Below are 13644 nucleotides of genomic sequence, written 5' to 3'. Positions count from 1 at the left end.
CGACAAACGAAGACAGGAGATTCCTCAGATAATTTTAAGATAATTTAACCCAATTCACCTAGTGGGAGCTAGAGCTATTTGAAGATGCGTCTGGTAATAAGTTTTTCTTAAATACCTCTAGAACGCTTCTATTTAGAAAAACAAAAATTGGTATACGTATTTATTTTCAAGAGATAAATCTATTCCATCCATTTCGAATTTCTAGTACCGGTCATATGCGTCCGTTTTGGGTCGAGCAAATCGCATAACTTTTTGTCTTTAATTTTTAAGCATTTTTGACTCTGGATTATTAACTTGTGGGGTATTCTAGTACTAAAAGGTACTCTTGTTTTAAGTCGATAGGATACACCGTTTTCTAGAAAAATCAATTTGAAATTTTTTCGTTTTTTGAATAAAAAAAAAACTATTTAGAAAAACGAAAACTTGTACATTTAATTATATTCCAGAGACGAATCGATTTCATTAATTGCGACTTTCTAGTACCGGTCATATATGCGTAGGTTTTGGGTAGATCAACGGGTATTTTATCGCATTACTTGTTTGTCTTTAATTTTTAAGATTTTTGACCCTAGATTATTAAATTACGAGGTATTCTAGTACTCAAAGTTACTCTTGCTTTAAGTTGGTAAAATACACCGTTCTTTTTTTAATTTTTTTTTCATTTTTTTTTCAAATTCAAGATACAAAAAATTTTCAAATCGGTTTTTCTAGAAAACAGTGTGTCCTACCGACTTAAAGCAAGAGTACCTTTAGTACTAGAATATCTTACAATTTAATATTCCAGAGACAAAAATGCTTAAATTTTAAAGAAAAAAAAGTTATGCGATAAAATAACCGTTGCCCTACCCAAAACGAACGCCTACGAACGGTACTAGAAATTCGCAATGAATTTGATGAATAATGAATACCAATTTTCGTTTTTCTAACTAAAAGCGTTCTGGAGGTATTTAAGAAAAACTAATTACAAGACGCCATCTTCAAAGAGCTCCAGCTCCCTTAGGAAGCATTTTTGGACTACGTGAATTAACGTGTTGGTTAAATTGTCTTAAAATTATCTGAAGAATCTCCTGTCTTTGTTTGTCGGTAGAGTTTCTCAACACCTTGTATATAGGGTGAGGCAGATAAAGGACCTATTAGAAATATCTCGAGAACTAAAGGTAACTGAATTATGAAAATTGGAATACTGGGGTTTTGAAGACTGATCTATTTAATGAAAATATTTTCATCTACTTGGTACTTCCGGTTATACCGAAAGTTGCTTATAACTTCGTTTTTTTAAATGGGACACCCTGTATATTTTGACATTTTTGGATTCTCCTCGATTTCTTCTTTCTTAAAATATATAGCTTTGTAACATTATACAGGGTAGGTTAACAGATAATTACGTTTTCTTATTAATTTCGTAGCAATATTCACACCCTGTAGGATTGTAGTAGTTTGACATAATAAACTATTTATGTTCAAATGATTTTTAATATAGTCTACTATTGTTAACAATTATTAGTATAGCTAAATTTTTAATTTTAGTATACAGGGTGGGTCTAAAGTCGGACTGAGTATTTTCTGAGTTTTCTTAAATGGAACACCCTATATTTTAGTATTGTAATGAAATGATATTTCATGGAACTTTTTTATTTCTTAAGCATTCCCTATACCTAACTGCTTTAATTTGTGCTTAATTGTTAATCGCACCAACAATCTTAACTTCGATGTTATTTTGACAGTTCAACCATTATTGGCAATTTTAAGTATCAGTTTAGATTAATATGTATTTATTTCCAAAAAATTATTTGTGATTGAATATCTTCACGGCCAGCCTAATACAATTTCACATATTTTGTGTTGCAATTAATGTTTTGCTTGAATCACCAATAACTCACAAATTAAAGCAGTTAGGTATAGGGAGTGCTTAAGTAATTAAAATGTACCATAAAACAACATTTCATTACAATACTAAAATACAGGGTGTTCTATTTAAGAAAACTCAGAAAATACTCATTCCGAGTTTCGACCAACTCTGTATACTAAAACGAAAAATTTAACTATACCAATAATTCCTAACAATAGTAGACTATATTGAAAATCATTTGAACATAAATATAGTTTATTATGTCAAACTACTACAAGCCTGCAGGGTGTGAACATTGCTACGAAATTAATAAGAAAACGTAATTATCTTTTAACCTACCCTGTATAATATCACAAAACCTTATATTTAAAGAAAGAAGAAATCGAGGAGAATTTAAAAATGTAAAAATATATAGGGTGTCCTATTTAAAAAAACGAAGTTACAATCAACTTCCGGTATAACCGGAAGTGGCAAAGAGACCAAAATATTTTCATTAAATAGTTCACACCTCAAAACCCCTGTATATCAATTTTCATGATTTTCTAACCTTTAGTTCTCGAGATATTTCTAATAGGCCCTTTATCTGCCTCACCCTGTATAGTTGTAATTCAGATTTTGAAGTTTATGTTTGTCATTGTGTTGTAGTTGTAATAATAAGTATTGTAATATTATTGGTGTTCAATAAATTGATTTAGAAGAAGTGTAACAATATATACAATAATCGCTCTGTGTGTGGATGATAAGAAAGCTGTTTCCTCCCTCGATACCTCTGGAGTGCCACATCCCTTTTTTAAATAAAATACGAGAGAAATACGAATTCAACTATATCATGGTAAAGATTATTTATCTACGTCAGCAAAATGTGACGTCAATCGCTTTTGATTCGTGTATAACGTGCTCACCCTTTTGTGCTTCAGACTGTGGTCGTGAAATGATGTATAAAAGGTCACTAGCACGACCTAGGCAATGCCCGCAAGTCATAATCGCAGATTCGACAAACAGCCCAGAGAAAATCGATACCCGTTTCAACTGAGCGTTTAATTTCGCTGTGGAAAGAAACTTTGAAAACGGCTCTTATTCTACAGAACGAACTTTACACGCTAAATAAATAATAAAGCACTTCTAAACTCCAATATCTACCGTAATATACGCCTTTCTGGCTGTAGAGATAAACTTTTATCGAAAATTTAAGCAAAACTACTACACAACAAGGCAGAACGACTTTTTTGGAACGAAAAGAACTTCATAAAAGAAGTATAATGTATATATGAATATTATCTTAAGTAAAAAAGAAGCGTGTGTTTGGCAGAATGATAATAAACAGCGTCCTTTTTCGTTTAGTCCATTGAAATGTTACATTTCTTAGAGGAGTCAATTTTTATTTTTTTTAATGTGTAGGGGGGTTCAGTAGAAGCTTATGTTCAAGTTTTTGAGGTCGCCACTCTTGTCCCCCGACCGCCATATTGGAAAAAGGGGTGCAAAGGGCTTTCGCGCTGTATCTCCTAAACTAGCAATCCTACAGAAAATTTAATTACACATAAAATGTAGCAAATTAAATTTTCTACAATTTTATATCTATTACTTTTTAGAGTCAAATGACCAACAAAAAAGTTATAAACAAAAATAAGAGAAAATTTTGTAAGAAGTTTCCTTTTGGAAGATATAACTTTTTTTCCGTTTATTTCACAATAAAATAACATCATAGCGATTTTGTAGAGGATTTTTCAATGAACAATTTTCACTATAAAGTTGTTTAATTTTATTTATTATCTAGGTTTTACAGCGCTCCAAACTTGACCAAATTCTCGAATTCTCATAGGAATACAATAAAAACAATATTTTTCTATCCATATATTAGGCGAGCGGCATCAACCGTTATGCCGACCACGAAAATCAGATTTAAGGTGAATGACCATTTTTTGTCTATTTTTATGTTTTCGAGGTCGCTGAATCCGAATATGAAGTTTATTTTTATCTAGAGTTGGTGGAACATGTTCAAAAATCAAATTTTATACAAAAATGCCAAAAATCAATTTTGATGATTTTTCAAATTGACCTCGCTGTATCTTTAGTCGCTGTAAATATTTCCTTTTGAAAATTTTACTGTGTCATCTCTGAAGTATGTAGATAACAATGAAATTTGTCCAAAATGTTTAAACACATTAAAAAAGGAGTTTTTTTTAAACATTTTGTCATCATATTTCGTTAGTTTCATGTTTACTTAAAAAAGTTGAGTGACAAACTTTTTAGTTTATAATTTTAATCAACACAACAATAAAATATAATTCATGAAGATGTTTTTTGGAAAATTTAAGTCAAAATATACAATAGGAAAAAAGTTATGTTACTTCATAGACAAGCGACACAACCCAAAAAACGCTTAAATCTCGAGATCCTGACCACGGTGTGGTGAATGGCTAATTTTGATCATACGTTATGATTTTGATATCAAAAATCGTTTTTTTCCTCTTCTTAAGAATTTTGCATTTTGCGGTTGCGTCATTTTTCTTCTGAACCGGCGAATTTGTCCTCAAACAACTTCTTGGGCCTTTTCTATAAATATATGCTTAGGGTTATAAGTTTTATAGTGGGGAGGGTCAAAAACAGATTAATAATAGCATAGGAATGTTAAAATCATAATAAATTGTATGAATAAAAAATATATATAGATAGAAAAGTAAGCCTAGCTTTTGTTTTTATTGTATCCCTATGAGCATTCGAGAATCTGGTCAAGTTTGGAGCGCTGTAAAACCTATATAAATAAAAAGAATTAAACAACTTTATAGTGGAAATTTTTCGCTGAAAACCCCTCTACAAAATTGCTATGTTATTTTATTTTAAAATGAACTTAAAAAAGTTATAACCTCCAAAACGAAACTTGTTAAAAATTTTTTACATATTTTTGTATATCTTTCTTGTTGGTCACTTGACGATAAAAAGTAATATAAACAAAATTGTAGAAAATTTAATTTGCTACATTTTATCTTTAATTAGATTTTCCGCAGGGTTGGTAGTTTACGAGAATAGCGCGAAACCTCTTTGCACCCCATTTCCAAGATGGCGGCCGGGGGACAAGGGTGGCGACCCCAAAAACTTGAACTTAAGCTTCTACTGATCCCCTCTACACAATAAAGAAATAAAATTGACTCCTCTAACAAATGCAAGGTATGGCTTAAAAAATGTAACATTTTAATGGACTAGTTTGCTTTTTTATATACTTACAAATTTTTAAAAACAAATTCCCATAAACATTAACCATTTTAGTATGATACTGAATCCAATATAAAGTATTAAAAACAACCTGTTAACAGTTATTTATGTACCAAGTTAGTAAAGTTACTCTTTATCGAACGAGTCTGATATTATGAGCAGAGCGAACATAGTGAGCGAGGCGAATAACAGATGAGTTCGATAAAGAATCTTTACTGACGTGGTGCATACAAAATTTTATCGCCAACATAATTTGATATTGGTTTTATTTAACACTTACTTATAATTTACAATTTCACTCGCAAATCGATACATTTTTGGCAAAGTAACGTAAGTGACATTTTTGGCAATCATGTTTTTCCATTAAACTAACGCAATTATTGTTTAGAAGGTACTGCCAAAGTGTAGTAAGCCTATACATATTATGTTTAAAACGTAATTCTAGGCTTACTATACTTTGACAGTACCTTCTAAACAAAAATTGCGTTAGTTTAATGGAAAAACAAGATTTTCGCCAAAAATGTCACTAACTCGAAAAGTATTAACTTAGTTAAAAAACTCTATAGAACAAAAGTTACTTAGGATTAGTCAATTTATCCATTTTCGGACTTATGTTGAAGGTGTGTTTGTTCACCCCCGAGAAGGAGTGACTTTCACCCCCCAAGTAAAAGCAACCAACAACGGTACAAGTTCAACTTTGAACTGGAGGGTAAGTAGAACCTAAAACCAAATGTTCATGCAATTCGGAGTTCACCCTGAAAATTACACTCCAAAACGGTCACTTATTGGGCTAACAGTGTACTGAAAGAAGAAGAAGAATTGATATTATTATCAAATTACAGCCAAACACTGCAACTAGTATGATCAATTGACCTTCAAACAAATCAATCTAGATTGAAATCTAACTGAAATCCGAAATAGCCTCATAAAGAACGTTCACAAACAGTTACGAAAATCGGGGAGAGCCGAATGTGCAGAGAAAAGCTTTCAGCTTTTTGATATAAAGGGAGTAGGACTATACTAAAACAATAAAGCCTTTTGTATTCGTGTGGGAGCTGTTAAAACAACGAAATGAAAATCGGTAAAATTATTGTGATATAACCGAATAGCGGTCGGAGATAAAAAAGACAACAAACTTGAGAGTCGCTGATGGTTCTGCCATGCTGAGAAGCACTCAAAAGCCATTAGAACAAATAAAAAAAAAGCTGAATGTCTCGAAGGGGTGTTTACAAAATTGTGCTGGACATAACGCTGGTTGAAAAGGCTTTAATATACACTCACCGGCACAAAATTCCGCCATCCAAAATTTTTGATTAAGTTTGACAATTTATAACTTTATTATTTGTGATCCGATTTTCAAGATTCTTGCATTAGTTTGTAGTCTTTGGTATTATTCCGGTAATACAAAAATTTTGCTTGCATGGCATTATACATGGGTGAATGGAAGCGTTGTATTTTCCCCTAACTTTAAAAAATTCTGTGAAAAAATTGAAGAGCTGATTTTGTTTCATAGTCCTGTCATATTATCCCGGAGGCATCACTAAAATTTTATTTTTAAAATTAATCGAATATCTCTTTTCTTGTAAGAGCTGTACCATTTTATTGAAAATAAAAACACTGATTGACTCATAAAATAGAGGTTGGATTGATAAGATTAGAATGGCCCGCATGCAGCCCTGATCTCAATCCTATTGAGTATTTATGGGATGAATTAAAAAAGCTATTCGCCGTCATCCTAGGCCTCCAGAAAATTTGGTACAGTTATGGCCCTGGTAGAGGAATATCGGGCTATTCCCCAAGCAAGGATAACACATCTTTATTCGATGCCAAACAGATTGCCAGCAGTCGTTGCTGCAATAGGTCGCTATTGAATTATTTTGTTTTGTTGTTCATTTTGTTTTGTTTTGTTAATTTTAGTGCGTTTGTTATTTTTAATTAAAAAATCTTTCCAAGTAGTGTTTTTACTTACAGCTCTTACAAGAGAAGAGATATTCGGATAATTCAAAAAACAAACCCTTAGTGATACCTCCAGGATAATACAAAAGGAGTATGAAACAAAATCAGCCCTCCAATTTTTCCACAGAATTTTTTAATGTTAGGAGAAAATACAACGCTTCCATTCACCTCCATATAATGCCATCTACGCAAAAAAACTTTATTACCAGAATAATAATAAACGACATCAATACATGTACCTACAAACTGATACAAGAATCTTGAAAATCGGAGTACAAATAAGAAAGTTATAGATTATCAAACTTAATCAAAAATTTTGGGTGGCGGAATTTTGTGCCGGTGAGTGTAATTTAACTCTTACCATCGAAGTAAAAATTTCTTAGTAGTTATAGTTTTAATCAAAAATTAAAATCTTAAAAAATCTAAATGGATTACATAAAGTTGAAATTTTCAAAACGTTTTCGGACCTATCAGTCCATCCTCAGTGAACTCTTACACTTGCTAAATAGCCCAAAAACTAAACAGTGGTTGGATATAAAATGCAATTTACATTGTTAAATTGTAAAATTGAAACGGCTTAAAGCCGATGTTAAAACATAACTTCTGGGAACATGAAGAATCCTTACACGAAAATTTCAAACACCTACATGTTGGTCATGATTTCGCGATTGAGACTGAGAGTAAATTTATATTAACATGCGCGCATACGCACACCGACAGTATGGTATTAGTCGTTATACGGGCTCTGATTGGGTGTTGAAATGATCTGTCAATAATAAATAATTGTTCAATATGAAGGTAAACAAATGTATAATATATTAGTTTTATTGTTGTGAGGACAGAAACAAAAAAGTTTATAATAGTAGTGACTTTTAAATAGTTTTTAAAGCAACAGGTACGTAATAATTGTAAATGTATCATAGGTACCTACCTATTTGAACCTACCAAAAAACATAGTATGTAATACTTTTATTTACATAATTTGATTACCATCAAGATTTCTATCAATATTCACCTAATATATTGTTTTCTTACTCTATGTTTTGTTGTATTTTTTCAATTCTAAATCATTTCAATTCAAAATCAAAATAATTTAATTTAATTCAAAAATGTCAATAGTTTAATACGTTTAGTTAGTCGATCTTCGCACATAATGACACATTGTCTCCGTGGCGAAGCGTTTAAGGCGAATGAACCCCAATACAACGCCAATACCGACCGCGCTGATAAGCTGGCTCGAATCCTAATAGAAACTTTTATTATTTTATTTTTTTATACATTTTATGATTGTAAGTATATTTATTATATAATTTTATTTTCAGAAAATACGTATTTAGTTAAAAAAATTTCCGACAATTAATGTTCAGAAATCATTTGTGGCATTTTTAATGTGTTTGTGTGTGTTTTATTCTTTTGTTATTTTAATTTTTGGCACTGTTTTAATAAAAATGTTTGAGAAGTAGTAAGTATAAATTAGTTTAATATTTAAACAAAATATAAATAAAAAGTATATTAATTTCGTTTAAATCATATAATAGAAGTATAACTTCTTACGTGCGTACAAAGTACACACACATTCTTTTTTACTTGTGTTTTTGATTCCTGAAAATCATAATTTTTCGTTTTTTTTTCAGTTTTAAATTGTTTACAACTCAAAATAGTATATTGAATCACGGTTCTTGTTCCAAATTTTTAAAGAACCGCTTGAATTGACATGAAATTTGGCTTACACATAGGTAACATATCAAAGAGGAAAGGTGATATTGTGCCGATATGTCCTTTTGCCCTGAGGGTGAGTTTCACCCCTTCTCGGTGGTGAAAAAATATACGTTCAAAAAAAGTCCGGAAATGGATAAACTCACTAATTCTAAGCAGCTTTTGTTCTATAGCATTTTTTCACTAAGTTAATACTCTTCGAGTTATTTGCGACTAAATAATAATATGTTCATTTTTCAAGAAAAAAAAAGACATTTTTAACACGGTTTTTTGCAAATAACTCAAAAAGTAATTATTTTATCGAAAAAGCATAGCTCATAAATAAATGAAAAAACCATGTATGTGCGAACTCTCTCGACCCAGTAAAAGCAAAGTTGTAGCTAATGAAAGATAGGTTCATATTCGTCAAATTTCAAAGCGAATATTTCAACGTGAAATAACCAAAAAACGATGCACTTTTTGGGGAAAACGCATTATAACTTTTTTAAAGTGTTTAAAAAATCTTTATTTTTGTTTTTTAAAAAAGTTTTTAACATTATGGTAGGGGAGCCCAAGCAGGGATTTTTGCAGCTACTCGAGCGCGTCAGATTGTACCCTGCAAATGTACCTCTACCATATATTGGCTCTTAATACAGGGGAGTTCGTTAAGGGGGTCCGAAAAAAAAGTATATCCTTTGAAAAACTCGAAATCGTTAGATTAAGATAAGGTAAGTTAAGTACATGCAAAACAGTGTATATTTCAAAAATCTGACGATTTGAGCGGGGCGTAAGGAAATGGGTGAGTCACAAAGTTTCACAAAAAAAAGCGAATATTTCGCGAAATTAACGTCAGATCGAAAAACTAAAAAATACGTGTTCAATATTTTTCAAAAATTTATTGAATAATATCAAACACGATCCCCCACGGAGAGGGGTGGGGGATAAATTAAAAATTTTAAATACCTACGAAACCCGCGATATTCCTACAGTTCATAAAACATTACCTACTAACATTTTTAATTTTTGGTATTATTTTAAGTATTAAAATTAGTTTAATACTTAAACAAAAATAAAATTATTAAACTGTTTAAAATATATGTATTTCATTGAAATCATAATAATAGAAGTATAACTTCTTACGTGCGTACGAACTACAAACACATCTTTTTTTTTTTTTTTGTAAAATCAATATCTCTCGAGTTATAGACGAAAAACGGCACAAAAAGCAAAAATTTTAGATTTTTTTCATATTTTGTTAAATGAAAAAATATAAGCACAAGATTTGCGACTATCTTGTTGTATATTGATATAAGGCACATACTGAAGTGTTTCCAGCAAAAAAAAATAGACCCCTATAGAAAATTTCCACTATGGTCTCTCCTGGACCAATTTGGCAAGGTCAATGCCCTTAGCCAAAAAAAAGAAATACAGCTAATATAGCTAATTATCAAAAAATATATGCAGAAACTATAAATACTGATACAGTGTTCATAAAAATTTGATAGAATTTCATATTTTGATAGATAGTATCTATATTACCAAGTAAAAACTAAATGCCGGTAGGACCTATCCAGAGAAGGGAAGACCTTGAAAATATCTATGAGTACTCACCGTCTACAACCAGACAAAGACACGTTCCAGTAACTACTGATTGGTGCACACTATTCGCGATGGCAAGTGCAAACTGAACTGGGCTCGTAGTTTGTTGCGCCGTGCAGTTAAATGCAACTCGGCTTCGCAAAAGAGCCAAAACAATTAGGCCAATGTCATTGTCAGCTGGATTTCCCTTTCTCTGTCCCTTGTTCCTGTTCCGGGATGGTGGTGGCTGCGCGTGCGCCGTGAGTGAAAGCGGAAAATCCATAAATCCGGTTTTGGGGGTGAGATGGGGCGGTTTCTATAGCGGCGGGAGGAAATGTTCCGTGTTGTGAAGCCGCTCCAGTATGAAACATTTTCTGATTCGGTTTTTTTACGGATTCCTGTTAAAAAATGTCTTCTTCTTGTTCAAAAATGTTCTTCGAATAAAACACGAGATTCGACTTCTTCTTCTTCTTTAGCCTTAAGTAATTCAATCCAGTGTTTTCTATACTGCGCCACTTGTTTCCAGTTGTGTCCTCCAATCTTCTTAATGTCATCAGTCCATCTCATTTGTGACCTTTCTCTGTTGCTTCTTCCTAATAAACCGGGAGATATTAACAGAACTTCAACCACGATTTTCTAATTCCTGCCCTTTGCAATACTGGAAGGTTAGAAAAAATACTTACAATTTATGGAAAAATCCACGGGTTTCCTGTGACATTTTCCTGTGAAAATTAGATTTTTCATGAGGAAAAAAATGGGGAGTTGCGATGAATTTCTGAGTCCTGCCATATCCATAGAATGACAGGATACTATCAATTTTGTGAAGAAAATTTTTTGGGCAGGAGGGTTGCAAAAGGACTAAGGGAGTATATAGATATACAAACATGTAATGAAAATAATAAAATTTTCATAATTTTCTGAGTCCTGCCAACTTAATCAATTAAACATAATTATTTGAAAATGATCGAAAAAAATGTTGGCATGACGTCTCCTAATGTTTAACTGCACTTGTCCCTTTTAAAATTCTGTGGAAAATTTTCACCCTGCTTCCGTAATTTTCGGAGTCATAAAATAAATTTTATTATAAAATAAATAATTTAAGTAGACATTATTTAAAATGGCAGGATGTTTAGTTACACCTTTTTTCCTATCCACAGTTAAAAAATGTGTAAGAAAATTCGTGGAAAGTTACACGATTTTCTGAGTCATGCCATTTTGCACATATCTCAAGAATGTTAATATAAAGCTCTTTACAAAGAGGCAGGATGGTTGTGTAGTTTTTTCTTATATAAAAATAAAATTTTAAGTCTGTAAAATTATTGCTGGTTGTTATACAAACATATTCATATCACCACAATTTTCTGAGTCATGGTATGTCAAGTATGCTTAAAAAACACTAATCTAAAACCGTTTACAACGTGGCAGGATAACCGCAAACATATTTAATACATAAAAATTAATTTTTATATCGTTAAAACAATCGTACGGTATTAAATATTATTTTCCTGAGTAATGTCTCGGATTTTTACACACCTTTCAAATCTAATACCAAACTGTAAGATCTTTATTTTAAGCGATTAGATAAGTAAGTAATAGGAAGAAAACCAATAATTTTACAATTAATTGGTTATAGTAGGGATTGTACCTATTATACAGGGTGTCCAGAAACTCTTCTAACAAACGAAGCCCGGAGATTCCTCAGATAATTTTAAGAAAATTTAACTCAATTCTCCTAGTCCGAAAATGCTTCCTAAGGAAGCTAAAGCTCTTTAAAGATGGCGTATTGTAATTAGTTTTTATAAAATAGCTCCAGAACACTTCTATTTAGAAAAACGAAAATTGGTACACCTATTTATCTTTCAGAGATAAATCGATTCCATCAATTGTCAATTTTTAGTACCGGTCATAGGCGTCCGTTTAGGGTAGGGAGACGGATATTTTATCGCATAACTTTTCTGTGTTTAACTTTTAAGCATTTTTGACACTGGATTATTAAACTATGGGGTATTCTTGTACTAAAAGGTACTCTTGCTTTAATTCGGTAGGATACGCCAGGTTCTAGAAAAATCGATTTGAAAAATTTTGTGGTTTTTGAATTTGAAAAAAAAATAAATAAAAAAAAAACTATTTAGAAAAACGAAAACTGGTACTTGATGGATTCGACCGTTACTTGATGGAAGTTCATTTTATCTCACAATAAAACACTGAAAACTTTTGTTTTCTATACTTTCTATACTATACTTTCTGTTTTCTAATTGGAAATTTTGTGGAAGTATAGAAAACAAAAGTTTTCAGTGTTTTATTGTGAGAAAACTGGTACGTTTATTTCTCTTCCAGAGATGAATCTATTTTATCAGTTGTGAATTTCTAATATCGGTCATAGGCGTCCGTCTTGGGTAGATCAACGAAATCTCATAACTTGCTTTAATTTTTAAGCATTTTTGACAGTAGAGGATTAAATTATGAGGTATTCTAGTACTAAAAGTTACTCTTGCTTTAAGTCGATAAATACACCGTTTTTTAAATTTTTTTATTCAAATTTTTCTTAAATTTAAAATACGAAAAATTTTAAAATTGATTTTTCTAGAAAACGGTGCATCATACCGACTTAAAGCAAGAGTACCTTTTAGTACTAGAATACCTCACAATTTCATAATATAGTGTCAAAAATTCTTAAAAGTTAAAGACAAAAAAGTTATGCGATAAAATAACCGTTCTCCTACCCAAAACGGACTCCTATGACAGGTACTAGAGATTCGCAATTGATGGAATCGATTTATCTCTGGAAGATAAAAAGGCGGACCAGTTTTTGTGTATCGAAATGGAAGCGTTCTGGAGATATAAAAAAACTAATTACAAGGCGCCATCTTCAAAGAGCTCTAGCTCCCTTAGGAAACATTTTTGGATTAGGTGAATTGTGTTAAATTGTCTTAAAATGATCTTAGGAATCTTAAAATTATATACAGGGTGTTCCATTAAAAAAAAAACATAATTTTGTGTCGCCCTGTCAATACGGGTAGCGCTGTATATTAGAAAATATTTTTAAATTATGATCCTATCTTTGCCCCACGTTTTACCTAAATAACGTTTTTTCATATCTCTTACGACAAACGAGTAATTGGACTTTGTCACACTAATGCCCCACCCTGTATACTAAATAACTATAAAATCATCCTGCCTCTTTGTAAATAGACTTATATTAAGATTCTTGAAACATATGCAAAATGGCATGACTCAGAACATCGTGGAATTTTTCACGAATTTTCTTACAAATCTAGGACTCCTGCCGTCTTACTAGAATCGTTTAACCTTCCTGCCGAGTACCGAAAAAGTATTGATTGCATTTGACTATTAAA

At 31.6% G+C, this 13644-nt stretch overlaps 1 protein-coding gene across 2 annotated transcripts in view; it reads right to left on the bottom strand.

Moving 5' to 3' along the window:
* Positions 1-13644, bottom strand: part of LOC114331810 (DNA fragmentation factor subunit beta) — an 84320-nt gene that overhangs the window by 51817 nt on the left and 18859 nt on the right. Inside the window, exon 1 of one of the 2 annotated variants that reach the window (XM_028281477.2) lies at positions 10322-10480. The exons of the other annotated variant lie outside the window; for it this stretch is intronic. The gene's annotated coding sequence lies outside the window, so the exon portion shown is untranslated. Of the gene's footprint in view, positions 1-10321; positions 10481-13644 lie in introns of those variants that run through there. 2 annotated transcript variants of the gene reach the window in all.

The sequence above is a fragment of the Diabrotica virgifera genome, chromosome 8 (assembly GCF_917563875.1).
Source record: "Diabrotica virgifera virgifera chromosome 8, PGI_DIABVI_V3a".
NCBI lineage: Eukaryota > Metazoa > Arthropoda > Insecta > Coleoptera > Chrysomelidae > Diabrotica > Diabrotica virgifera.
This window is presented reverse-complemented; position numbering and strand designations above follow the sequence as displayed.